Raw genomic sequence first — 27,184 nt, forward strand, 5'->3', positions numbered from 1 at the left:
AGAGAAAGAGCTGAAATTGTGGAAAAACAGACACAAGCTTTTATCATGTGAGTAGCTGATCTGCAATGAAAGATGTATGCACAGCCTTGCCAGGTGTCTACTGTTAAAATGAGGGCATTGACTGGAAAAGAACGGGACCCTGCAACTTGGACTGGGGACATGTGGGAGGACCCTGATGGAACTGGGGACACTGAGTTTGTAAACTCTGATGAACCTTTTTGCCAGAAGGAACAGCTTCCCCATCCCCAATAGTGGCAACATCCCTTCCCTGACCCATGGTGCCATCAGCCTTTCCACCTTTGTCTGAGGAGATAAATCCTGTGCTGCCTGAAGCAACAGTGATGGCCTCCCCTGAGGCACTTGCCAGGCAAGATAATGTTGATTCTCCTCAGGAGCCGCTTCCAACACCCCTGTTTGCTTCTAGACCTATAACTAGACTAAAGTCCCAGCGGGCCCCTGGAGGTGAGGTTGAGAGTGTGACTCATGAAGCAGTACACTACACTTGAAAATAACTGTTTGAGTTCTCTAATTTATATAAATAGCAATCTGGAGAACAGCCATGGGAATGGATATTAAGGGTATGGGACAATGGTGGAAGGAACACTGAGTTGGATCAGGCTGAATTTACTGATTTGTGCCTACTAAGTAGGGACTCTGCATTTAATGTTGCAGCTCAGGGAGTTAAAAAAGGTTCTTACAGTTTATTTGCTTGGTTAGCTGAAATATGGATTAAAAGATGGCCCACTGTGAGCAAGCTGGAAATGCCTGATCTCCCTTGGTTTAATGTAGAGGAAGGGATCCAAAGGCTTAGGGAGATTGGGATGGTGGAGTGGATTAGTCACATTAAACCTACTCATCCCAGCTGGGAGGGTCCAGAAGATATACCCTTGACTAATGTCTTGTTAAATAGATTTGTGAGGGCAGCACCTGCAACTTTGAAGAGCCCTGTAATTGCTCTTCTCTGTATGTCAGATCCAATGGTGGGAACAGCAGTTACTCAACTACAAAATTTAAACATGATGGGAATAATTGGATCCTGAGGTGGCAGGGGCCAAGTGGCATCACTCAACCGTCAAAGGCAAGGTGGGCGTAGCTACCATAATGGACAGCAGAGGCAAAGTGGCAATCAGAATAGTCTGACTCGTGTAGAGCTCTGGCATTGGCTAATTAATCACAGTGTTCCTAGAAGTGAAATTGATAGGAGCCTACTGCATTCCTACTTAAATTATACAAACAGAAAACTTCTAGGTCGAATGGACAAAAGACTAATTTGAATTATAAAAACAGAGAATCACAGCCCCTCAACCAATTTCCAGACTTGAGCCAGTTTACAGACCCAGAACCCTTTGAATGAAGAGGAGGCTGGATACCCTTGAGAAAGGACACCACTACATTACTGACAATTTATGCAGTGAATCTTTCTCCCATCCTTCCCCAAGGAGATCTCCAGCCTTTTACCAGGGTAACTGTGCATTGAGGAAAGGGAAATGATTAGAAATGTGGGGGACTACTGGACACTGGCTCTGAGCTGACGTTGATTCCAGGGTCCCAAAATGTCATTGTGGTCCTCCAGTTAAAGTAGGGGTTTATGGGGGTCAGGTAATTAATGGAGTTTTAGCTCAGGTCTGACTTACAGTGGGTCCCTGGACTCATCCTGTGGTCATTTCCTCAGTGCCAGAATGCATAATTGACATAGACATAGTTAGCAGCTGGCAGAACCCTACATTGGCTCCCTGATTGGCAGGGTGATGGCTATTACAGTAGGAAAGGCCAAATGTAAGCCATTAGAGCTAACTCTACCTAGAAAAATAGTAAGTCGAAAACAATATCACATCCCTGGAGGGATTGCAGAGACTAGTGCCACCATCAAGGACTTGAAACATGCAGGGGTGGTGATTCCCACCACATCCCCATTCAACTCTCCCATTTGGCTTGTGCAAAGACAGATGAATCTTGGAGAATGACAATGGATTATCATAAGCTTAACCAAGTGGTGACTCCAATTGCAGCTGCTATACCAGATGTGGTTTCATTGCTTGAGCAAATTAACACATCTCCTGGTACCTACTATGCAGCCATTGACTTGATGAATGCCTTTTTTCTTCATTCCTGTCCATAAGGCCCACCAGAAGCAATTTGCCTTCAGCTGGCAAGGCCAGCAATATACTTTTACTGTCCTACCTCAGGGGTATATCAACTTTCCAACTTTGTGTCATAATCTTATTCATAGAGACCTGGATTGCTTTTTCACTTCCGTAAGATATCACACTGATCTGTTGCATTGATGACATTATGCTGATTGGATCCAGTGAGCAAGAAGTAGCAAACACACTGGACTTATTGGTGAGACATTTGCATGCCAGAGGATGGGAAATAAATCCGACTAAAATGCAGGGAGCTTCTACCTCAGTAAAATTCCTAGGGGTCCAGTGGTGTGGGCCTGTTGAGATAGGCCCTTTAAGGTAAAGGATAAGTTGCCACGTTTGGCTCCTCCTACAACCAAGAAAGAGGCACAATGCCTAGTGGGCCTATTTGGATTTTGGAGGCAACACATTCCTCATTTCGGTGTGTTACTCTGGCCCATTTATTGAGTGACCTGAAAGGCTGCTAGTTTTGAGTGTACAGGAGAAGGCTCTGCAACAGGTTCAGGCTGCTGTGCAAGCTGTTCTGCCACTTGGGCCATATGACCCAGCAGATCCAATGGTGCTTGAGGTGTCAGTGGCAGATAGAGATGCTGTTTGGAGCCTTTGGAAGGCTCCTATAGGCGAATCACAGTGGAGGCCACTAGGATTTTGGAGCAAGGCCCTGCCATCCTCTGCAGATAACTACTCTCCCTTTGAGAGACAGTTCTTGACCTCTTACTGGGCTTTTGTGGAAACTGAACATTTGACTATGGGCCATCAAGTCACCATGTGACCTGAACTGCCTATCACGAACTGGGTGCTTTCTGACCCCATCTAGCCATAAAATGGGTCGTGCACAGCACCATGTTTCATCTAGTGAATCAAAGAGACGACCTGCAGCAGAATCACCTGGGAATTTTGTTAAAAGTGAGATCCCTGCACCCTGATTCAGATCCTTTTTAACAAGCATTGACCTGGATACACACTAAAGCTAGAGAAAGATTCTGCACTGGTATGTAAGCTGGGGAATGCTACTTACTAGGAGTGATGGCCATAGTAACGAGGTATGTTTTAGTAACACTGATAGGAAGCTTAGCTCACTGTGGGACCAAAATCACATATTTACCTGACCTAAATCCATGGCACAGGTAAAGTAAAGAGGAAGAAGAAGGAGGAGTAGAACAAGGAGGATGAGGAGAGAGAAGAAGGAGGGAGGAGGGGAAGAAGGAGAAGGAGGAGGAGAAGGAGAAGGAAGAGAGGAATAAGTTGACATCACCTATCCTTTCATTCCTACCATAAACGAATGAAGGAATGAATGGGACATGCTATAAGCTGACAGCATGTGCCCCTGTTATGGTCTCCCTGGATGAAGCTGTAGTGAGTGGAGGTGAGCACAACATCAGCACTGCCAAGCGTCTACAGCTAGAGCAGGAACATGGCTGATGGAGCACAACGCATCACCAGTGACCAAGACAAAGGGAAGTCTGAATGGACTGTCAGTTTGGGGAACACCTGTAAGATGCCTGAAATTTGAGATTTCTGTAACCAAAAGATCTATAGTCTCAGGATCTGTATTCAGGTTTTTCTGCATACAGCATGACTTCTGGGAAGAATGTTAGAGGTGGGCTGCTCAGGAGGTTGTGGCCTGCCTTCTCTGCATCTCTCAGCTAGACAAAAGGCATAGAACATTGGATTTCACTCTCTTTACTTTTATGCTTTCTGGTGAAAGGGCAAAAAGTAGACTGCAGATGAACCCAAGAGATGACTCACTATGGAATGCTTTTCCTTTCTATCATCTCTGGAGAAAGGCATTTTATCCCAGCATCTCTCTTACTGCAGACCATTACCCGAATACCTGCAGCCCCTCTACTTCTAAAGGCATCCTTGCAGTGTGTTCACTGTTATTACTCTTGACAACAGACGTGAGACTGAGAATGATATTTCTAAAAATAAAATGGCTCCACGATTGCACTACTTGTCCCAGCATCGCACTATCTCCTGAAACAGAGCCGGAACACCATTCATAGCAACTCCCTTACTGCCAGGAGATTTGTTTTCAATGCACCTGACAAGCCACATGCGATTCATCCTCAAAGCCTACTTGTCAGGGGAATAAATACCAAGTGTCAGAACTTCCTGAGAAATCTAGTGATGGAAAAGCCTTTAAGGATGAACAAATTAAATTCTGTTCTAACACCGGCAACAGAAGGAAAGCAAAGTGAAGTAGTGCAGAGGAGAAAGTCCAGGTCCAATTTTGGATAAGGCTGAAGATGAGTTACACTGTTAATGCAAAACAGATACACAAAGCTTTTTCAGACAGCAGATGCCCAGGAAAAGGAGGCTGGTCTGGGAATGTCTTGCAGCCAGGAGAGGCCCTTTGCTTCTGACAATTAGATAATTTTTCATGAAAACATCAATCCCTAGAAGTTCATTGTAGAATCATCTTTGCACCTACTTTTGCCACCTGTGTCCTGGGGTCATTTCTCCAGGCTTCCTATCCCAGGGCTAACATGTGTGCATCCTAATTTCCTCATCTTGTTTCCACCTCTGCATCTGTCTAGTGCTGTCAGACCAAACAGATATGCTCTAGATGACCACTCAGTACTTCAGGCTGGAGGCTTCTCCAAGCCAACACGTTAGAGGAGCTCTAGAAATCTAACAGTGTAATGGTTTCCATTAAATATTGAATCTTGCCCTGTAGGGATGGAGCCTAGAAATTCATAAATTATGTAATCTAAGGGCTTTGCTGATGACTGATAAAATCAAATTAGCTGCTTTGGGATAAGGATGAATTTGAAACATAATTTCCTCCTTTGAAGAGACAGTGACAAATCTCTTTGATGGGTCTGCATGTCAAGGTTTTTTCTTTTTCTGGTAGAAAATTTAACAGGATCTTTTGTTAGGCAAAGTAAATGAGACTGGCTTAGGTTATGAACTAGTTTTTTTTTTTTTCCCAAAAAATGTTTATTTTTGTTATATTATTAAAGCCATACCCACCCATACAAATTTTGTTTTTAAAAGCAGGAAAAAAATTCACCCATAATTCTAACAGTCCAATAAAACCTGACATTTAGAGCATCTCCTTTCAGGCATGTTGTTGTATGATCATGCATATTTCTACAGAATTGAAGTCATATAAAATGCAGATACACATATACACACATATATATGAATATTTATTTTATATATTCATTAAAACCTGATTCTTAATGGCTGTAAAATATTTCATATCCTGTTTCAATTTTTGATTACTGCTTTACGATACTTATTCCACCAGAGGGTACAAACAGTTTTAAGTAGCTTAACATACATTACCAGATGATTTTCCATAAATTCTGATTCAATTAGTAATCCAGCCAGTAATACATGGACTTTTAATTTTCTTTTTTGGGCTGGGCATTGTATTAGTCTGTTTTCATGCTTCTGACAAAGACATACTGGAGACTGAGTAATTTATAAAGAAAAAGAGGTTTAATGGACTCACAGTTCTATGTGGCTGGGGAGGCCTCACAATCACGGCGGAAGGCAAAAGGCACGTCTTACCTGGAAGCAAGCAAGAGAGAAAATTAGGACCAAGCAAAAGGGTTTCCCCTTGTAAAACCATCAGATCTCATGAGACTTGCTACCACAAGAACAGTACGGCGGAAACCACCCCCATGATTCAATTATCTCCCACTGGGTCCCTCCTGCAACATGTGGGAATTATGGGAGCTACAAGTGAAGATGAGATATGGGTGGGTACAGAGCCTAATCGTATCAGGCATTAAAAACTTATAACAGAATTCACTTAATACATGTCAATACTTTCCAAAATATTTACCAATTTGTTAGGTGAAAACCGTGTCTCATTGCTCTTTGAGCCGACTCATGACATTTATTGCTCTTTAGGTTTTGAAATTACTTTTTTATTTTTTAAATTAAAGTAATGCCTGAACAGTTTTGCCCTGCTCTACTTCGCCCTGGTTGTAGAATTTCCTAACTCACTACGTGAGTAATTATGACTGGTGTAACCAGGAGTGTGTGTTTTGAAGTAAAAATATGTTACTTGTTGTAACCAGAATAATTCCCTAGTCACATACAATCCAGTACTAGTGTGGTTTCTCATTAAACAAACAGGACAGGAGGCAAGATTAATAGTTTTAAAACATATATCTACCTTCAGTCTTCTCTCTTAGAGAACATTGTTTTAAAGATCCAGTTTGTAATCCATGCTATTACTTTTTAAAATTCCTTTGCTTTATTTATGTATTTTTCCATCATCACTGCTTAAAAGCTTCTTACTCACTTTCCCCTCTCTTCATCACACACTGCATCCAACATCTCACACCACTTAGTCCTTGCCTTGTGTGTCACAGCCCCTTTCCTCTCAGCCCTCCTGTCTTACATTCCTCTATCCCTACTTTAAATTTGGAGTCACTAAAGTCTAGAATCAGGTTGCCAAAGAATGCACTCTGGCTGGTAAAATGATCAGACACCCACATGCACGCTGATACAGCTTTTCATCACACTGGCTTTTTGAACCCTACTAGCTGTCAATATATAAATGAGGCTTTGCAGCTCACCATCATCATTTGCACAATATAGTCTTGACTCAAACTGAGTTAGCACTGGTCAATGCCCACAAGAGTAAACAGTTAAAAAGGAATTTTTTGGTGCCCACCATGTTCAAGGTATTGTGCTACATGCTCAAGAAGCAGGAATAAGTTGCAAAGATGAAGATTATCTGGTTCCTACTTTCTAAGTACCTTCAGTTGGAAAGATGAAACACATAAACATGGGGAGAAAAACCCTACCTGTCAAAATAAAAGGTAATAATGATGAAATTAAAGAGAAATATGTTTGAAAAATAATAGCCACTAGACTAGTGCAACCAAGACTGCAACACATATTCTGCCATCCTTTTTTTTTTTTCAAACAAGATACATCCATTCCAAATTGAAAGATATGGCAGTAAGGTCTCCAGCTTCCAACTTTTCAATGTAGTCTGGGTCTAGAGAAGGTGGCCTTAAATTTTGGATTCACCAAATGTGGTTTTGCTATCATGAATAGAGTTGCTACATGGTCTACAATGGAAGAAGTGCCCATTTCATCTGTTGTTTATTGAGTGTGGCAGGCACTGTGCCATCCACTGGGGATAGCTGTGCACACAACAGAGATGGCCCTTGCTTTCCAGCAGTTTCCAGGTGGTGTATTTTGTGAACTGGCCTTAATATTAGCTCTGGTTGACCTTGTTTTCCCTTTGCCTAATCTTTCTTCCTCACTTCTAAGTCTTTAACTTTTTCTGTGTTGTATGTTTCTTTGTAAGATGCCATAAATTCCTAACACAAAACTGAATATAAACAATGAATGAATGTTTCCAGTTAGTCATGTGCCAGCATTTCTTGCCTTGTACTTGATCAGCTACTTGAGGACAAGGACTCTGTCTCCTTCATTAGAACATAGTATTTATCTTTATGTTTGTCTTCATACTCAGCACTGGATGTGGTATAGTACTCAACAAATATTTGTAGATATAATTTGCCCCACTATAATACTTTCTTTCTTTTTTTTTTTTTGAGACGGAATCTCACTCTGTCTCCAGGCTGGGGTGCAGTGGCATGATCTTGGCTCACTGCAACCTCTGCCTCCTGGGTTCAAGCGATTCTTTTTCCTCAGCCTCTCAAGAAACTGAGGCTACAGGTGTGTGCCACCATGCTCAGCTAATTTTTGTATTTTTAGTAGAGACAGGGTTTCACCATATTGGCCAGGATGGTCTCGATCTCTTGACCTCGTGATCCGCCCACCTCAGCCTACCAAAGTGCTGGGATTACAGGCATGAGTCACTACACCCAACTGATGGGTACTGTCCTTGATTTAAAAAATAGTTCTGTAATCACTTAGGCAAGGGAGGATGAACTAGCCTAAGTAAAGTATTTGCACCGGAAGTATTGGGTTTTTACAAATCTGCTGGATTATGAGTAGATGAAAGCCACCCAAAACTGATAACTTGACTTTCCAGGAAAAAAATACTTGCTCAATAGTTCATTGTAATCACTGAGAACCAAGATAAAAATTGTCTCACTGAGAGACACTTCTGTTACAGACTCTCACTGAAGCTCAGAATCAGGATGAAAAATAGGACTGTTGTAGAGGTAAACTGAGTAATTCTATCTTGCCCAGTTTACATTTGACACCTAAAGAGAAAAAAATTAGGAATAAAAAGGTTTGCTTTTTCTTTGGAAATGATCCTTCCCTGGTCTGACTTAGCAAGGAACACTGCTATCTAATGAAGCAACATGGAGTGGTCAGCAATGAAAGATAATGTCTATAAGACTCCTCCTTTGGGTCTGGCCCATGATGGGCACTTTGTGATGTAATTACTGACAGTAATAGGGCGGTAGTTTACCCAGGATGTGATCACCACGGCATCCATCTAGTGAGTATGAGTGGGCATTTCTCCTGTCTGTGAGGGAGACAGAAGAATGCTGGGGAGGCAAAAATGAACAAACACACCAAAGAATTCTGGCTCTAGAAACTGGGAAGGAGCTCATGGAGAAGGCCTTGGAGGTTGAGTGGGTCAAATAGCCAGGCAGAGAGAGAAGGATGGGTGTTAGTGCAGGAGCGGGAAGCCATGAGTACCAAGGCCTGGTGATGGAAAATGTGCTCAGCTTTCGGTTAGGCAGGTTGTATGGCTGGACCATTGAGGTGACGTCGAAAGACCAAAGGATCAATGTATTTTGAGACGTATGTGTGACTGAATTGCATGCTCTGGTTCGTCACAGATGTTTAGAGCCCCATATAGCCAGATCCAGGCCAGGGTGCTTATCTCATGCATTTCTTGTGGGCCCTGGGGGGAATCACATGGAAGTACGCTCCCTCCCCTGTCTTCCCGCCCCCCACATCCCCCTCCCCCCATCTAAGCTAGGACAGTTTCTACACACCTTCTGGGAATGGGAGAACTAACATTGTTATCTCATTCATGTGGGCAAGTGGTTCTTAAGATACAGTTGCTGAAATCCTAAGGTTCCTTTGAAAATGCCTCATGTTCCTTTGAAAAACTGTAAAATAAAGTGGGGAGGGAGTGGGAGCAAACGCCTATTCCCCATGTCAAAGACAGCAGGTCAGTGTTGGTCTGTTTTATGTATTAGTCCTTTGTATAATGTTTTCTCTGAAAAAAAAAGGACTCTATGCCACCAAAACAAACAAACAACAATAAAACATTTTTATATCTGAATATTTTGAAAACCACAGCAAACTTGTGGGGTTGAGGGGAGGGAAGAGGGAAGAGAAGAGACAGGAGAGGTGAGTGCAAAAAGGAGGGATGTGAAAGGCCAGGTATCCATATCAATTGCCAGAATGATTGCTTTTGTAAAACAATAGGAATTGTTTTAAATCTGCTTAGGCAGAGGAGGGAAGTTCCAAATCTATAGCTAAATGTAACTTGGAATTTTAAGACTTTCACCTTCTGAAAGAAATGGAAGAATCTACTACATGGAAATATGGGAGAGAGAAGACGCACTTCTCTTAGCTTGGGCAAGCTGTAAATAGGCAAACTTCAATAATAATAGTATCTATAATTTATTAAGATTATTATTTTAATCCATATTTCTTTCAAATAAGGAAACAAGTCTCAGAAAGTTAAGTAACATTCTACAGATCTCACAGTTGGTAATAATAGGGGTAATTAATAAACTTAGAGATGGCTGATGGAGATCATGTAACATGTTTCCAACTGCTCCAAGTCCAATTTCAAGAGCAAACACTGGCTATGGGACCCAAGATCATTTGGTTACATTGGAAAATTCCACAGGAAGAACATCATCCACCACAGCTACTGAAATCTTTGGATCTTTCGTTTTATGACTCTTATCTCCTGTCTCCTATCCCCCCGGTGGACTACCATATAGTTTTTAAAGCCTTGAGAGGAATGAGATACGCCAAGCTTTTATATGCAAAAAAGTGTGGTTAATGGGGTTGTAATTACATCTTAATTATTATCAAAAATTTATCTTTATGCCAATCACCCTCAAAGCTTCAAATAAATATATTAAAACTTTTATCTTAAAAAAGATTTTTATTTGTAATCAAATATTCTATTCCATATAGTTCAGAACCAATATCTATTTATTCTTTTTTACCCCTAATCTCTTAGTCTCAGCTAACTCATTTTTTAAATGGACATAATCAGGCCAGCTTCAAAGAGTGGTACAGCAATATTAACGTACATGTCTTTCTCCTCTACCTGATTATAAAGTTCCCGAATGGAACAGTTGTCTCACTGAGTTAATAAATTATTTCACTAGATTGAAGTTGTTGTTTTACAGGTACTGCCTGTAAGGTTGGCTCCCCAGGGTTTAAGGTCACAGCAGTTTCATAGCTGAGCACTGACGGGGCACACAGCTCTGATCACGGTAAGGAGATGTGGCCAACAGGAAGAAAGACACAATAGCACAACAGGGAAGGAGGAAGGGAAGCAGGAAGGAGGCATAAATACACAAGAACCTACATGGACAAACAGAGCAAAAGAGCAAATGATGACTGTCAATGGCAAGATCCTCTCTCATCTCAATTGTTCTTGTGCTGTTATCACCATGGAGGTTTCTCTGCCTTCAGCATCCTCCAGGCTCCTCTCAGGCTCTGCAGGCACCTCTTTTCCATCTCCTCCTGCTGCCCTAGGCTGAGCTGAATTCAGCTTCTGTGCATTCTGCACTTTATATGCTTCCTTCTCCTTCTGATCTGTATCTGTGAATTCCTGCCACATGGAGGAAGCCCCATCAGTGCCTGCTCAAAGCTTCTGCACCTCACGCAGATTCAGGGAGTAAACAGGAGAATATACCTCCTGGGAGTGATCTTGCATCATCTAAGTTCTATGCAACTGACACACAGTAAACTGTTTGAAATAAGTCTTGGTAACATCTTTTATCATTGTTCAGAATAGCTACAAGTGAATGTTAAAAGCCTTCTTTTTGCTAGCTGCACTGTGAAGTGGTTTAGTCTGAACAGAATTGAAGCACACATCTCAGGGATGGTTGTGGAGAGCACTGAGTCATTTTAATGAAAGTCACCTTCTAGCTCCAAAGGCCCTTGTCCAACTGGTCTGCTAGTCCAGGAATTCTCTGCAAGTTGGCAAGAACAAAACCTCGATGGCCTTGAGCTGTAGTCCAGCTGAATCCCTGTGTGTTAATTGCATGTCAAACTGCAGCAAGGAAGGCAGACAGAGGGGCTGAGCACTGTTTATTGGTTGTTTGAAGCTGAAACACTTTTCATACAAGTCCTATAGATCTCTCTCTGCCTTACTGACAGGGTAGGTAGGACCCAATCAGGTCACTGCCTTCATTACTGCATCATTCTCAAGCACTTGACTTGTGACAATGTCCAAGTCTTGGCAATATTTGAACAGACAGCAGTATTAGGGCGGGGCCATAAGGAACTTGGCTCAAGTCTCCTTTGTATATGGGGGAGGAGCTCATGATGGGGAAGGGGGGTTGCTAATCTGCAAGCACAGTGATACGGATATATTTAGAAGGCCCAGGGGTTATCCAACCACATAGAATAGAGTCTAAAGGGACTTTGAGCTGTTAATTGTCAAGTTCCCTTTCAGAGGAAAACCTTTAGGAATAATTTCCCTTGGGTTGCTCTTTAATGTAGAAAGTCTGTCTAGAACAGGATTTCTCAACCTTTGCATTACTGATGTTTAGGGCCAGATAATGCTTTGCTGTGGGAGGAGCGGGGCATTGTCCTGTGCATTACAGGATATTTAGCAGCTTCCCTGGCCTTCACACTTTAGGTGCCAGTAGCATCCCCACTCTTCAGTAGTGATAACCAAAAATGTTTCCAGACATCCCCAAATATTCCATGGGGAGCAAAATTGCCACCAGTTGAGAACCACTAGTCGAGAAAATAGCAATGCTTATGTCCAGCTATGAAATGAAACACAGAACTCAAACTTCACACCAAATAGTTTGAGCTACCCTAATTCCCAGTCTAGTTGTGCTTTTATAAGACTTCAAACCGGTTACATTTATTCCTAAGTCCAACGCCAGATCACCAAATCATTCTAAGCTATCCAAGGTCATTGGATCCAACAGACTCAATGTCTCCCTAGGGGCAATGTTGGCATATATGAGAATAGCTTTTGCAGGCTCATCTACTAAATCAACAAATATTTATCAAACAATACGTCAAGTTGTGGGATTTTGAAAAGATCTCCCTGAAACTTCTAAGGAGATAAACCCCCTTTCCCATCTAAAAGGAAAGAAAAACCACAACATTTTTTTTAACTGCCAAGAAATTAGCTCTTCTGCACTGTTTCTGGACAATTTTGTCACCTTTTATCCTTGGACTCAAATCCTCCCCCTTCCTGTTCAGGGGTTCACTCTCTCATCAACTTGATGCTTTGCAGTTATCATAATTGATAGCCTTTCCCCAGATAGCTAGGTCCAGAAAGCCAAAAACAAAGGGAAAACCATGGAGTGAATGCCTACCATCTGCCAGACACTCTTCCAAGCATTTCACACACACAAACAACACCTCTGATCAAAAGTTAGTATTAGATAAGCTCATAGACAAAGAAACTATAAATGCAATCCTGAGAAACAGGAGAAAAAAAATACACGCAAACTGAGATCACCACCTGAGTTGGCAGAGAAAGAATATTAAATAAGGAGGTCAACAAATAAATTATTTTCCATATATGCCTACAATTTAGGGTTATAGTAGGACTTTGGGAACTCAGGGGAAGGGTGGGAGGTGGAGAGGGATAAAAGACTACAAATTGGGTGCAGTGTATACTGCTTGGGTGATGGGTGCACCAAAATCTCACAAATCACCACTAAAGAACTTACTCATGTAACGAAATATCACCTGTTCTCCAAAAACCTATGGAAATAAAAAAATTTTTAAATATATTTTAATAATCTGGGAAGTGACCTTTTGCCCTTAAAAGTTACCCTTTCCTCCATCCTTGTCACCCTAGCACTTTAGGTATAAGTCTTTTATGGCCTTTACACATGTGCCTTACCTCATCATGAGCTTTCTCTGGCTTTTCCTCCCCATCATTCAAGAGCAGGGCTCCTGGTTTATCCATCCCTGCAGATCCCCAGTGGGTGTTCAGTCCTCTGCACACCACTGACTCTTGGTACGAGAGCTGCACTCCATTTGACCAGTAAGTGAAGTCCCTTCTTTTTGTCCTATTCATTATTGTGACTTCCCCACTGCTGATGGCGGAGTCTCAGCCCAGTTACTATCCTAAGTGGGGCTACTTCCTCAGCCACTCTCTTCAAATTGGCCCTGGAGGAGAACAAACTAGAATATATAGGTTTGATTCCTAGTTCCAGGACCGTATTACACCCCACAAGTGTTTCATCGTAACATGCTTCTCAAGCAGAGTCCATGTTTGTGTGACTGCGAGTCAGAGGGTCCTCAAGAGGTCCTCAGAGAAGGATGATAAATAAAGTGACAGACAGAAGACAGAATGCTCACACCTGGCCCAGGCCCTGGTCCGGTTAATATCCTGCCTTGTCTTTCACACTATGCTTTTTACTCCCAATAGAGACATGAAACAGCAGATGAGGGAAAATGCCTTGGGTCAAATAAAACAGCATGGATAAAAGGCTTCATGTGTGTAGACCCACTCTTCTCTGGGCCTTGGCTGCAAATCCAGATTCTGGCACCTGCATCTTCCCAAGGCAAAAGGAAGTTGTGAAGGTCAAGAATAAACTTAAGAGTTTTCACCTTAAGAGGCACTTGCTACTTAGGGTATTATTGTCTTACCCCTATAGTCAACAGTTATTTTTCAATAGGTGCTATTTGTAGGACATAGTGTTAGGCAGGCATGGGGGGACACACAGGGTTAACAAGACCTTGCCCTTGCCCTTGAGGGGCATATGGCGATGCTACTTAAAGGGGGCTTCATGGATCATGCCTGGTTGCGTGTTGTTTGAGATCCATCCTCAATGAATAAGAAGAGACATTGAGAGTAAGCATTTAGGAACGTGAATAGTAGGTAATGTTATATCTGTTGAATCTAATAACAAAAATTCAGATTTGCATTGTATGTCTTATTTTCACTTTACTTTCTGCAAATTCAATGCTTAGTATACTTCATAAAGGCAAGGGTCTACAACAGATTGGAAATTTTAACAACCAACTTGTCCTTAACCATAGACAATTGGAACAGCACTCATCTAACACACATATGACTAAAATAAAAGGAAGGTAAGGACAAACGTCTTAAAAAGCTAAACTAGTTCAATGTTACAGAGGGGAAGGAAGATTCTAAGAAAGGTGGGTGCAAAGGTACAGGATGCTTAGGAAGTTGCAAAGCTCCCCCTTCCGTAGCTGCGTAAAATTGAACCAAAATAAGTAAAAACAACAAAGAAATTATTCACACTAATAGCAGAAATGGTCTCAATGGTATGGAATACATATCCAGATGTATCATTTGGGTCTGAAACTATTGGGACCAAATGTAGTGAAGATTCTAAAAATCAGAACAGGGTTTCCTTCTGCAAGAAATGATAAACAATAAGCTTATCATTGAAAATAAGGAAATTCTCAAAAATACCCACTGATGTCTCACACTAGACAGGGATTGGGACTGGAGTTATGGGAAGGTCCCAGAGTAAGTTCCTCAATGTGCCTTCTGGAGCCACCTTTCTGCATCCTGTAAACAATATTCTGAGGCTACAGAGGTGGAACTATAGGAGGAGATAAACTTTGTAATAGTTTAGCAGGTGGTCGAAGCCAAGTAAGTAATAATATCCTTGCGGCAAGTGTTTCAGTTGAAGCCTGGCAGCAAACGAGGAGGTTAAAAAGAGAAAAATGCCTGTAACCACACCAAATCAAATGCTTACTACATACAGGGTTTCTCTAAAGCTCGAATTCCATTAAAGAGCCTGCTTACACTACAGATGGGAAAAATTTAAATCTGGGGACACCTACCCTTTGAGACGGAATCCACTCTGTCTTGAGTGAGGTGGATTCTGATGCACGAGTGTCAGTAAAACCAGAGATGAATCAAAGAGTCCAAGTTACCAATGACAGGGACCACCTTTCCCTGGGAAGCTGAGAGACTATCAACATTCCTGGATCTCATGTTATAAGAGAAGAATTCACACATTTGAGGTGAACATCCTTTTTCTGGCAAATAGGAAAACCAGTTACCTGCCTTTTTAAAGATGAACAAGAGAAAAATAAAAGGTAAAGGAGGAAAGCAAAAGAAGACAAATTGGCATGTTTCCGATACGAACACTTTGTCTCCTAGTCAACCCTCCAAGCCCCACTAAAGGAAAAGAATATAGCATAAACAGTGAGAGAGGGTGGGCTGGGCAGAAGAGGGAAAGAAAGAGGGGGAGATCATTTCTTTTAATTTAATTTTTAAAATGACAACTAAATTCACAAATAAATTATAAATCACATGGATGAAATAAATGACCAAAATGTGGTAAGAAAATATGATATGATGAATAAGGATTTAGCAGGACTTAGAAAAAACTGAGGAGAAAAGAAATGCTTTTGTAGGACATAAAACTGCATCAAAGCAAGAAGCACAACTAATGCCACAAAAAAAGCACATTTGAAAAATACAGGAAACATAACTGTATTAGTCCGATTTCATGCTGCTGATAAAGACATACCCAAGACTGGATAATTTATAAAGAAAAAGGCTTAATGGGCTCACACTTCCACGTGGCTGGGGAGGCCTCAAAATCATGGCAGAAGACAAAGATTCTTACATGGCATCACATCTTACATGGCAGCAGGCAAGAGAGCATGTACAGGAGGGACTACCTTTTATAAAACCATCAGATCTCCTGAAACTTATTCCCTATCACAAGAACAGCATGGGAAAGACCCACCCCCATGATTCAATTACCTCTCACCAGGTCCCTCCCACAACATGTAGGAATTATGGGAGCTACAGTTTGAGATTTTGGTGGGGACACGGCCAAACCATATCAATAGCATATGAATAGAAATAAATTTACAAATTATAAATAAGAATGTTAGATATGAAAGGAAATACTATATATATGTATATATATATATACACACACACACATGCATATTCTGTATGTTTACTATATATTGTAATAATTTAATATATTGACCTGAGTCTACAAACTGAAAAGTCTCATAGGTCCTGGAAAAGTGAATACACATCAACCAATGCTGAGAAAAAAAATTTAATAAAATTACTGTACTTTAATAATAAAGAATTCTATAAGTGCATATATATAGTAGACAAGTCACTTCAGAAAAGAGACCAGGTACATTTCTCATGGAATTAGATACCAGAAGATAATGACAGCTGCAGGCTAAAGGCATGGGCTATAGGGATGTGCACTCCTGGCTTGGCCAGTCACTTGCTATGTGACCTTGCTCTAGTATCAGTTACCTGAACTTTCTGCTTTGCAGTATCCTCATGTATAAGCAAGGATGACCCTTTCCTAAAAATAACCACTGCACACTTTTCTAACTCCAGAGAATCCAGAAACAGTAACACGAAAGACCATCTATCAAAAGAGAGCCAAAAAATTACCAAGACATCAAAACATACAAAGGAAAACTTGCTGGAAATATAAGGAGAATCATTGAGAAATGTAACAGGAGGCATGATTTTAATACACCTCTCAAGCCTTTGTCAGGTCAAGCAGCAAACAAGTCAATAAAGCAGAGTGGAAATAGTATAATCAGTAAAATTGCCCTACTAGGTATATATCTTCTTTATGTTCTACAACCAAGAACACATATTTGTGAACTCAAAAAACATTTTTAACAAGTTCAAAATTACTTTTAAAAAATACCAAAAAGCAAAAATAGTACAGGCCACATTTTTAATCATATGCAACAAAAGACAAAATATAAAAAAGAACAAACACTACAAACAACAAACCTCCTGACCAAGAAATGAAAATATTTTTACAAGCCTTTACAACATCTCTGATGTTAAAGAGAACATCAAAACTACAAATTCAAAACATATAGAAAACAAAATAAGAACACTTTACCCCAGATTTAATAGACTATAGCAAAACTAATAAGGTAAAAATTCGTCCTCACACATATTTGTTAATAAAATGAAAGTGTAGAAATAGTAAGATGAGCAGCCCCTCAGAAACAAAGAAAAAAGCCTGTAATCCCAGCACTTTGGGAGGCCGAGGCAGGCGGATCACGAGGTCAGGAGATCGAGATCATCCTGGCCAACATAGGGAAACTCCGTCTCTACTAAACAATACAAAAAATTACCCATGCATGGTGGTGTGCACCTGTAGTCCCAGCTACTTGGAAGGCCGAGGCAGGGGAATCGCTCGAACCCAGGAGGTGGTGATTGCAGTGAGTCGAGATTGTGCCACTGCACACTCCAGCCTGGGCGACAGAGTGAGACTCTGTCTTAAAAAAAAAAAAAAAAATAGAAAAAACATTACAAAACTAAGAGTGGAAAGGAGGAATTAATAAAGGTAAAATAGAAATTGATATAGTAGAAAACAGAAAAAAAGATAGAGACCAGAAAAAAAGATAGAGACATGCCAGCTCCAAGAACTGATAATTTGTAAGCTCAATAAAACAGATAAACCAGTAGCTGTTCTAATCAATGACCAAAGGAGACGCAGCTCCATGCTCAAAATTAAGAATGTGAAACAGGAATTGAACACAAATTTAGACTAACAAAAACCAATAAGTATATGAAAAAACGTTCAAGACTACCAATAATTATACTAATACAAGCAAAACCAACACTGAGATAATATTTTTAGCCAGGAGATTGGCAAAGATATGGCAGTATCTAAGTCAGAGAAGGGTGTGGGGCAATGAGCCCTCTTTTGAACTCTTGATCAGAGTGAAAATCCCTAGATACTTTCTGGAGGGCAGTTTGGCAATATTTGTCAAATTTTTGAATGTGCGTGGGCTTTGACCGAATAACTCTACTCACAAGGATATGTTCTAAAAAGAAAAACACACACGTACATGTGCAGTACAAACAGCAAAACTCAATATTCAATGTTCAATAAAATTCGTACCACTTTAAAATGATGAGCAGATTTACATTTACTGACTTGAAAAGATACCTACAATATGTTAACCATAAAATGAAGTATGTGAAATGTGAAATGGTAAATTCAAAAACAAATATTTGAGTACTTACTGAGTGCCAGACACCCACTGAGGCATTGTGGGAGGCAGCAATGAACAAGACAGAGGAAGTTCCTGCTCTCACCGAGGATAGAACAAAAGCATGAGCCCACACTACCTTGTGACATGTGTCTGGGGAAAATGGTGGCCAGGGGTAAACAATGTTATCTGCATTTAATAGGATTTGGGGTAATTTCTACTTTCTTCTTCACCCTTCTTTTTACTGTTTTAAAGTTTTTAAATGCACACGCATGGTTATTTTAATTAGAAAAAAAGTTATTTTCTGAGAGGTGTAGAAATCGCGTGTGGTGAAGGGCACAGGTGGACTTGGCATTTGAGTGGTGCTAGAAAATGAGGGTAGAATTTGCATTTATCAGATTGAAGTGGGCATTTCCCATTATGATAAATATATTATCATTAGTAATTGTGTTTAAAATAAGAGCAACATGATTTTCCATATAAACACACAATGAGTCTCAGACAAAATTTCATTTCTAGATGTAGCAATTCCAGAAGTCATCTGAGTCCTCATCTTCCAAAGATAAATACAAAAATCAATTAACTAATTAACTACAGCTTTTGTGAATCATTCACTTCAGTGTTTCCCCAGCTGGGATGAAAGAGCCAACAGGAAACTCCTGTGTAGTTCTAGGTGGTGGCAACTTTACCACAACACTGGTAACTTCGTAGAGTTCCTAATGTCTTCCCATTTGACAAAGCCATAAAATATTTGAAAAAGAAAAGAGTGCATGCTTTAGTTCAACTTATTTTAATGTTTGACTTTAACTTTGAGAATAGACACTCAGTATTTTGATGTTGACATCTGTTTTATGTTTCGGTTTTTCTTTTTCTTTTTTTTTTTTTGAGACGGAGTTTTGCTCTTGTTGCCCAGGCTGGAATGCGATGGTGCATCTCAGCTCACTGCAACCTCGGCCTCCCGAGTTCAAGCGATTGTCCTGCCTCAGACTCCCGAGTAGCTGGGATTACAGGCTTGCACCACCGCACTCGGCTAATTTTGTATTTTTAGTAGAGACAGGGTTTCACCATGCTGGTCCGGCTGGTCTCAAACCCCTGACTTCAGGTGATCCACTCGCCTCCACCTCCCAAAGTGTGGGATTACAGACGTGAGCCACCGTGCCTGGCCATGTTTTGGTTATTCTTAAATGTGCACTTCAATTGATGTGAAGTCCTCAATTTTTGGATGACATCTGTCATTTGAACCACAAAACTGTCTTGGCTTCCCCGGAAGCCCATCACAGAAATAATGGGGTTCATTGCCTTCCTCAACACCATATCCATTTGTGTTTTTTATAAGGTTGACATTAACATTAGAATGTCCTGCCTGCTACTGTCTTCTGAAAGCCATCAGAACATTTATGGCTTTATGAAGATTCTCTTCAGCACTCATGTTTCTGCATTACACTGGAGAACCTCTTTTCTATCATTTGAGAGCAAAGAGCTCATATTCAACCCATCTTCCCCCATTCAACATTAGAAACAAAAAGGGGGTACATGTCATAGGTTTCTTAAAGTAAAATTAGAGAAAGGCATGAGAACGCAAGCTTCAAAAATAATGAATTGTGCTCTGCTATAATAGTTAAGCCTGAGGAAAAAAATGAAGCTTAAACAAGAAAAAAATTTTATTTCAAAAAGATAAGAAGTGGGAAGTGAGAGTCTAGACTGCTTGACATAATCATCACACACTCTGTTCACTAGGGTAGGCACTTGTGTTCATGGTAGAAGATGGCTGCTGGGGTTCCAGCTATCTCACTGGCATTCCAGACAGCAGAATGAAGGAATAGAAGGGGATCTTCTCTCCCTTTTCAGGCAACTTCCCATAAATCCCACACAATTCTGTCTAAATCTCAATTTAGTCACTTGGCTGCATCAAGTTACAAGGTAGGTTAGCAGAAGCAATTTTATTAACCAGGTGGTGATGTGCCAGATAAAAATCAGCGTTCTTATTAATGAGGCAGAATGAAAGAACGGATATCAGGAGACAACATGTGGACACATGCAAGCACATGTATGCATAATTTTAAGGACTGTTACCAAAGTTCTTTTTAGAGAAGGAGCTATCACTATTTAGTCACCACAATGTCCCACTTGTGTATGAAAAGACAGGGCCCAGGTCAGCATCTGGAAAAAGAAAGCAAATCCAAAGTAGGATTGAATTTCAGATAGGAAGAATCTGAGTTTTGTTGTGCCCAAGAAAGAGGTGGGGAGAAGGGCACTAAAAATATGGAAAGGAGCCAGAGAACTTTAAGAGATGGCACAGTGAGTTTTTAAAAGAAAGAGGAGGAAGTAAAGAAGGAAGGATAAAAAGAAGAGAGGAGAGAAGGAGAGGAGGAGTGCTAAATGGGAAAATAACGAAATAGATTTGTAGAACAGAGATGGCCACTATGCAAACCTCCTTCCATCTGCCCAAACTTAACTAATTCACGAAGGCCCTGTGGAGGAGGTGTGTGCTGAAGAGGGAGGGTAGAAATCTAGAAAGAGGGCTAGGAAGGCCCCTTAGCCAGGTTAGTATATCCAACAGAGGACAGTGTCTGTGAGACAACATTAACCAAAGCAGAAGTTTTGAGACGAATGTGAGTAAGAGAACAACAGACCCCTCAGGAAGGCATGGAAGTTTTGGGGGCTCTGAAGAACAGATGTACCACCAGTCCCAAAGTGGAATTTTGAGCCAATTCTCTCTGGAAATTAAAGGGCACTTCCATGAGAGTTAAGTTGTTATCAAACTTCAACTTTCCTCTCCTGCCAATCTCTCAATAGGCTCGTGAGGAGGATGGAGAAATGTTTATTGGAGCTTTAATAAAATATAAGCTTTATAATATAAAACAGCGAAGTTAAATGCCATACAGCTGGTTAGTGGTTCAACCAGAACCAGAGGCTGTGTTTCTCATGGCCTCTTTAAATTAGGAAGGAAATAGGTGTCATGATCTCATCAACTGAGAGACAGTTCTGAGCAATGCACGCGAATGCATGACTGAGCCTGGGCTTGGCAGAAAGAGCACCCTGATTGATTAGTGATGTCTGCTCTGTGCTTTGGCAGTGGGAGCTTCAGGTGACATGCATTAGATCTGTAGTCCCCTTTAGAGCATGATGACTCTCTAATCACTGAGATTTATGGCAATGCCATTGGGTGTATTCAGTGTTGAGATGTTTTTACTCACACCACTGACACCAAATGAGAGGTGCTTTCTTCCCCTGACACCAATTCCTCAATTCTTTGCAGACACGAACTGGGTATTTAACAATTCAATTCAATTTTGACACTATGTGCAATTAGCATGGACCCCACAGGTTAAGGGCTCAGTCCCGGAAGGCTACCTTCCACTTCAAATATACGTTGCAAGTCTCAGGACGCCCATGCTTCTGACCAACCAGCTATAAGTCAAGGGTTCCCATGACCCCCCTCCACAGGCTTGATAATTTACTGGAATGGTGTACAGAACTCATTTACTGACATTCACTTGTTTATTGTAAAGGATGCAACTCAGGAACGCCAAATGCAAGAGATACACAGGGCAGGGAGTGGGGGTATGCAGAGTGTTCATGCTGTCTCAGGGCACACCTCCTCCCAGACCCCCAGTGTGAGACAGCCTCCCAGACCCCCAGTGTGAGACAGCCAAGTATAAAGGGATCACCGGGAAATCTCCAACTGGCCTGCACACTGGGAGGAGTGTGCACTGGGGTGGAGCCTCTGGAAGTCATGCTGTTTGCAGGGGGAGGAGCCTGGCCTCTTTTGTTCCTGGGTGAACCTGGAATTTAATCTGTGAGGCAGGAAACTGGCCAGCAGGACTCTCTTTGCTGAGAGTTTCTGTTCCTCCCCACCCTTTTTTCCCTTTTCGCCCAATACGCTCCATTTTTCTCACCCTTCAAAGCATCTGTGCACCTAATCTTTCCTGGTCGTGTGACAAGGACCCTAAGGAGAAAGTCCTACAACAGATGTGTGCGCCAACTCAGAAGCAATCTGAACCCCACCATTTAAGGGTTTTTATGGAGATTTCATTACGTGGAGCTGGTGGACTAAATCACTGGCCATTGGTGATGGACTGAATCTCCTGCCCATCTCCCCTCTCAGGAGGTAGAAGGGTGGGGCTGAAACTTCCAGTCCTCTAATCACAATCATGTGGTGTGGTCTTTCTGGCAACTAGTTTCCATCCTGAAGCTATTTTGGAGCCTCCAGACACCAGTCGTCTTATTAGTATACAAAAGACACTCATCACTCTGGAGATTCCAAGGGTTTTAGGAACTGTGTGCGAAAAACCTGGGACAAAAACCAAATATTTATTTATTTTTTATTATACCACAGGCATGACTGTGGAGACTTGGAAAAGGAATTTTTTTAATTGCTTAGTTTTTAGTAAGCCCTTTCGAAAGTGGGACAAAAAATTAAAGAGAAGTAGAAGACATGGACTTCATGAATTGAAGATACTCTAGTTTATCTAGCTCAACCTGTGATGTGATACCCTAATCTTCTTTACCATTCCATAAAATATTCAACCATCCTCAGGATTCCCGCAGGGAGCTGGAAAAATAATACATTTGGCAATAGTATACAACACGAGCAAAGCTCCTCCTATGTGCCTCACATTGTGTTTAAACCCTTTACAGAGCACTGTTTTTTCTAATCCTCCTAGCAATACTAAAAGGTGCATGCTATCAGTAACCTCATTTTCTAGATGAGTAAATCAGCCTCAGAGGTTAAGTATCCTCCCCAAGATCCTACAGTGGGTAGGTGTCAAGGCTGAGATACTAATCAGGAGGCCTCCTGACAGCGACAGCGGCTGGTAACTTATGTCCCATTGTCTCTAGGACTGGACACCTGGAGGCCAAGCAGAGCCTCACCCATTCATGGGAACAAAAACAGATTTTGATTCCATGTCTGAGTTCTTCCCAGGGACCCCATCAGGGCTAGAGTGAATTAACATCCTTAGAGGCAGGCAGGTTGGAAGTGAAATGTTCATTCTTTGCCATCTCATTGATTTGGTTCCTATTAAGAAGAAAATTTCATAATTGAAATCTAGAAGAAGAAATATTTTTCTGAAAGTATGTCCTTCTCCATAGCACTTCTCTAGTCCAGTGTCCTTAGACTACAGTTGGATTATATGAATTAAGGCCTCCAAACAGATAATCACTGTACCTTCTCCTTCATGGATAGACAAGACATATAATGATGCTTCTCATCACTGTTTCACTCAATGGAACACCATTTTATCACTTATATTCTCGTGAAAATTTTCCAGAGTGACTGATGATGACAAATCCATGGACCCCAATCAATGGGAAGTGGCTGCTTTCAGGTAAGGGGAGGCAGAAAGTCTCAGGCTCGATTTCTCATCTCCTCTGGACATTGGGTTGGGGAGATAAGAGGTGCCTGCCATCTATTTGCTACCACTATGCACTCATTCACTCACTCATTCATTCTCCCTTTCCCAAAATATTTAGAGTGCCTATTATGTGCCAAGCCCTGCTTTAGGCACTTGGGAGATAGCAAGGAATAAGCCAAAAAAAGAGTCTCCTCCACTCACTGAGTTTGCAGGCCCGTTGAGGGAGATGACGAACGATACATGCCAACCAATGTAGCTAAAAATAATTCCAGAGGGTCAAGTGCCCATGAAAAGAGTAAGAAGTCACTCTCAGAGGAGCTCAGAATGCCTGTATAACAATCTACACCCCCAACCAGAACATACCTCAGAATAAACTTCGATAAGGCCATGCCAAGCCTGAGAATTGTGAAGAGACATGATCATCTTCCTCTTCAAAGTGGTTGCAGGCCATCCATGGTTTCACACAGTCTTTTTTCCACCCGTGACCCCAAAGGAGGAAAGCTTCCATCTGGCCCAGGATTTTTGTTTTAATGATGCAATGATGAAGAATGAGAAGGCAAAAAATAATAAACTCCAGAGCTTGCCTTGAGAATAACGTTTTACCAACAGGATGTGTCATAAATATGAAATGGCAAAGAAAGATGTTCCAGGATTTGTACTTTGTCCTTTGTTAGCCAGACAGATAATGAGTTACCATCAGGGATTTTTTTTTCTCATTCAAACATGAGCTACATATAACTTCCATACTTCTGTGAAAAGGGAACCCATAAATTACAAGTTATTGTTTCTTAGAAACTGGGATTGTACAAGGAAGGGCCAAACAAAATCATTTGTTTCATGAGCTTGCAACTTTTTAATTAAATACCACTTTAAACTCATACATACATAAGCCAAATGTTCCCCATCCATCCTGCTCCAGAGCATGGTGCCCATGCTACCCCTTCCATCATTTTGCTGTGTTAGAGGTAGGATTCTTGCATTTATTTTTTTTCTAATTTTTTCCTCTATCAATTTAGGCGGGATTGGAAACATAGATAACACAGAATAGGGACTAGTTTTTAACAGTTTTTGTAGTTGTTATGACCAAGGACCAGGCTATACAGATTGATTATAAATTGATAAGAAAGGGAGGGAGGAAAAGAGGGAGTGAGGGAGAAATAAGAGAGGAAGCAAGATAGCAAAGGAGATAGAGAGGAGGGCAAGAGGGAGTGGGGAGACTCCCTAGCCAAGCAGCATGTGAACCTAAGACACTTTATCTGGTTAGATCCACAGACCATTGAGGCTGAATCTAGCTTATTCTTCACCAGTATTCATGTTTCTTTCATCATTGGCCTACTTCTAAACTGCATTTCCCCAGCCCCCTCACATGTAAGTGAGGACACGTGACTAGTTATTCCTCACAGAATGTTGGCAGAAGGGATGTGTGTTACTTCCAGGAATGGCCCCTAAAATCTCCTGATCTGTTCCTCATGCATGCTCCCCTCTCATCTGCTAGATGCAAAGGATCCAGTGAAGGTCTCTGAGGCCCTGGGAGATGGTAGAGCCACACCATGAAGGTGCCTGGGTCCCTGAATGACTGCATGGAGCTCACTCTACATTGGACTGTGACACAAGCAAGAAAGGTAAGACACCAAGATACAGGGATTGTTTCTATACAGTTAACCAGCCCTGAACTGTACACCCTTTGCTCTATTTTTCCATCCAAGGCAGGCAGCACTAACAGATACTTCATGGATAACTTTTCCCTTCAGTTGTCCTCAAACATTTCTGCCGTGTCCCAGACAATCCTAACTTCACATTCAGAGGGCATTACAGAGATCTCATCCAAGCACTTTAAGTACTAAATTTATATTCTTAGTTAGTTTGCAATCTACCCTTCACTATAATTCCTATTTAAAAAGGAAGGATGAGTCCATGATTCAATTCAAGATGAGAAAACATTTCTAAATCAAGGGTAAGCACATTTTTCTGTAAAGGTCCAGATAAGTAAATATTTTAGGCTTCACAAGCCTTACAGTCTCTGTCTCAACGAGCCAACCCTGTCATCCTGGCACAAAAGCAGCCACAGGCAGTGTGTAAATGAATGGGCATGGCTGTGCTCCAATAGGTTGTGATTTACAAAAAAAGGGCAGCAGGCCAGATTTGGCCCATGGGCCATAGTGTGCTGACCCCTGCTCTAAATCATTCTCACATTTTCACTAAATATGACCAAGGGCACATGTAAATTCTAGTATCAATTCAATCCCTGTTACATTAGTTTATGCTATTTGTTTTAGACCTCATGGCTTCTCTTGAGTAGTAACAGATATGACAAATGAAGTTGCAAACAGTATTTGATTCTTCTTTCTGCCTCAGCACTGTACTGTGCCTGGCACAAAGTAAAATACAATACATTTTAGTTCCTTTTTACTTCCTTTGAAGCTTGCCTTTGAAGGTTAGACTTGAAGTCAGATCTTCACTTAAGTCCCATTTATTAGTCTGTGGCTTCGGTCAAAGCATCTTCTCTTTGTAAACCTTGGTTTCCAAATCTATAAAATGAAGATAACAATATATACCTCACAGGACTTTTTTGAGGGGTAAGGTGGTGAGGAAAAAGAATAACAACGTATATATCCTGTGAAATATATATTATTGTGTGATATAACAATATATATAATGTGAAATGTATAGCACAGTACAGAGGTAAGAGACTATTATTGTAAGCTGCCTGTCCCTTCCTGGATTCTGGATTTACTTTCTTTCCACTGGAAACATGAGTCCCCCGACCCCATTCCCAAGGAGGTCTACTAAATCCCCATTTAGCCTAGGCCAAGAGGCTGTTGGGGTGCATGGGTCGGCTCCACCTGTGTTCTGATTGACTGCCAGAAACCTGAGCCTCCTTTATAGCTACTAACTGGTTCCAGAGAAGCAGCTCCAGCTGCCAAAAAATGTTGCTGTTTTAAAGAGATAAAATGCAATAAAGATATGTTTGTAATGGGCATACTCAGTATGGTTTGACCGGCCAATGACACAAGGCACTTGGCCTTGGACCCAGTGCTATTTGAAACGAGCTCTGGAATCGAAGTACTATTCCCATCAAGAGTATCACCCTTAGCAGTCCACAGCTGAAAGCTTCAAAGTGCAAAATTCAAATCTCCTTTTAGTCAAGTATTGAAATAATGAAAAAGATTTGTGGATAGAATATTTATCCTGCAGTTGCAAATTTTTATGGCCATCCCATTCTACTGAGAGTTGTTATGTATATAAAACTCCAGACTCCAGGGTCGGTCTGAGTCTTCCCCCCACCGTAGACATCTGTACCATCTGTACCATCTACTTATAGTGCATACTTACCACTCTAAAAGAAACAAAATGCTTTTTAGCTTCCTTGATGATGCTTGCATTAAAACCTGAAGGAAAACATTGCAATGGGCTCTTGTCAGCTAGTCATTACACATTCCCTGACAGTGTCTAGAATAGTGCCTGGCAAGAGAAGGGCTTTAAACAAGATTTACTAATGTTCCAAGTCCTATATCTGGTCATTGTCCTATATCTGATAGGGCATGGATGGCAAGTACCCAACAAATTCATCATTAAATTTGTGCTCAGGGCAAGCAGCAATAATCACTCAAG

General features: G+C 41.2%; 1 long non-coding RNA gene across 1 annotated transcript in view; it reads left to right on the top strand.

Annotated features, from left to right (window-relative positions):
- Nucleotides 1-27,184, top strand: part of LOC130541331 (uncharacterized) — a 57,187-nt gene that overhangs the window by 17,489 nt on the left and 12,514 nt on the right. Inside the window, exon 3 of the long non-coding RNA XR_008955374.1 lies at nt 25,068-25,194. This is a non-coding gene — a long non-coding RNA (uncharacterized LOC130541331). The remainder of the gene's footprint in view (nt 1-25,067; nt 25,195-27,184) is intronic.

The sequence above is a fragment of the Pan paniscus genome, chromosome 2 (genome assembly GCF_029289425.2).
Source record: "Pan paniscus chromosome 2, NHGRI_mPanPan1-v2.0_pri, whole genome shotgun sequence".
In the NCBI taxonomy this organism is placed as follows: Eukaryota; Metazoa; Chordata; class Mammalia; order Primates; family Hominidae; genus Pan; species Pan paniscus.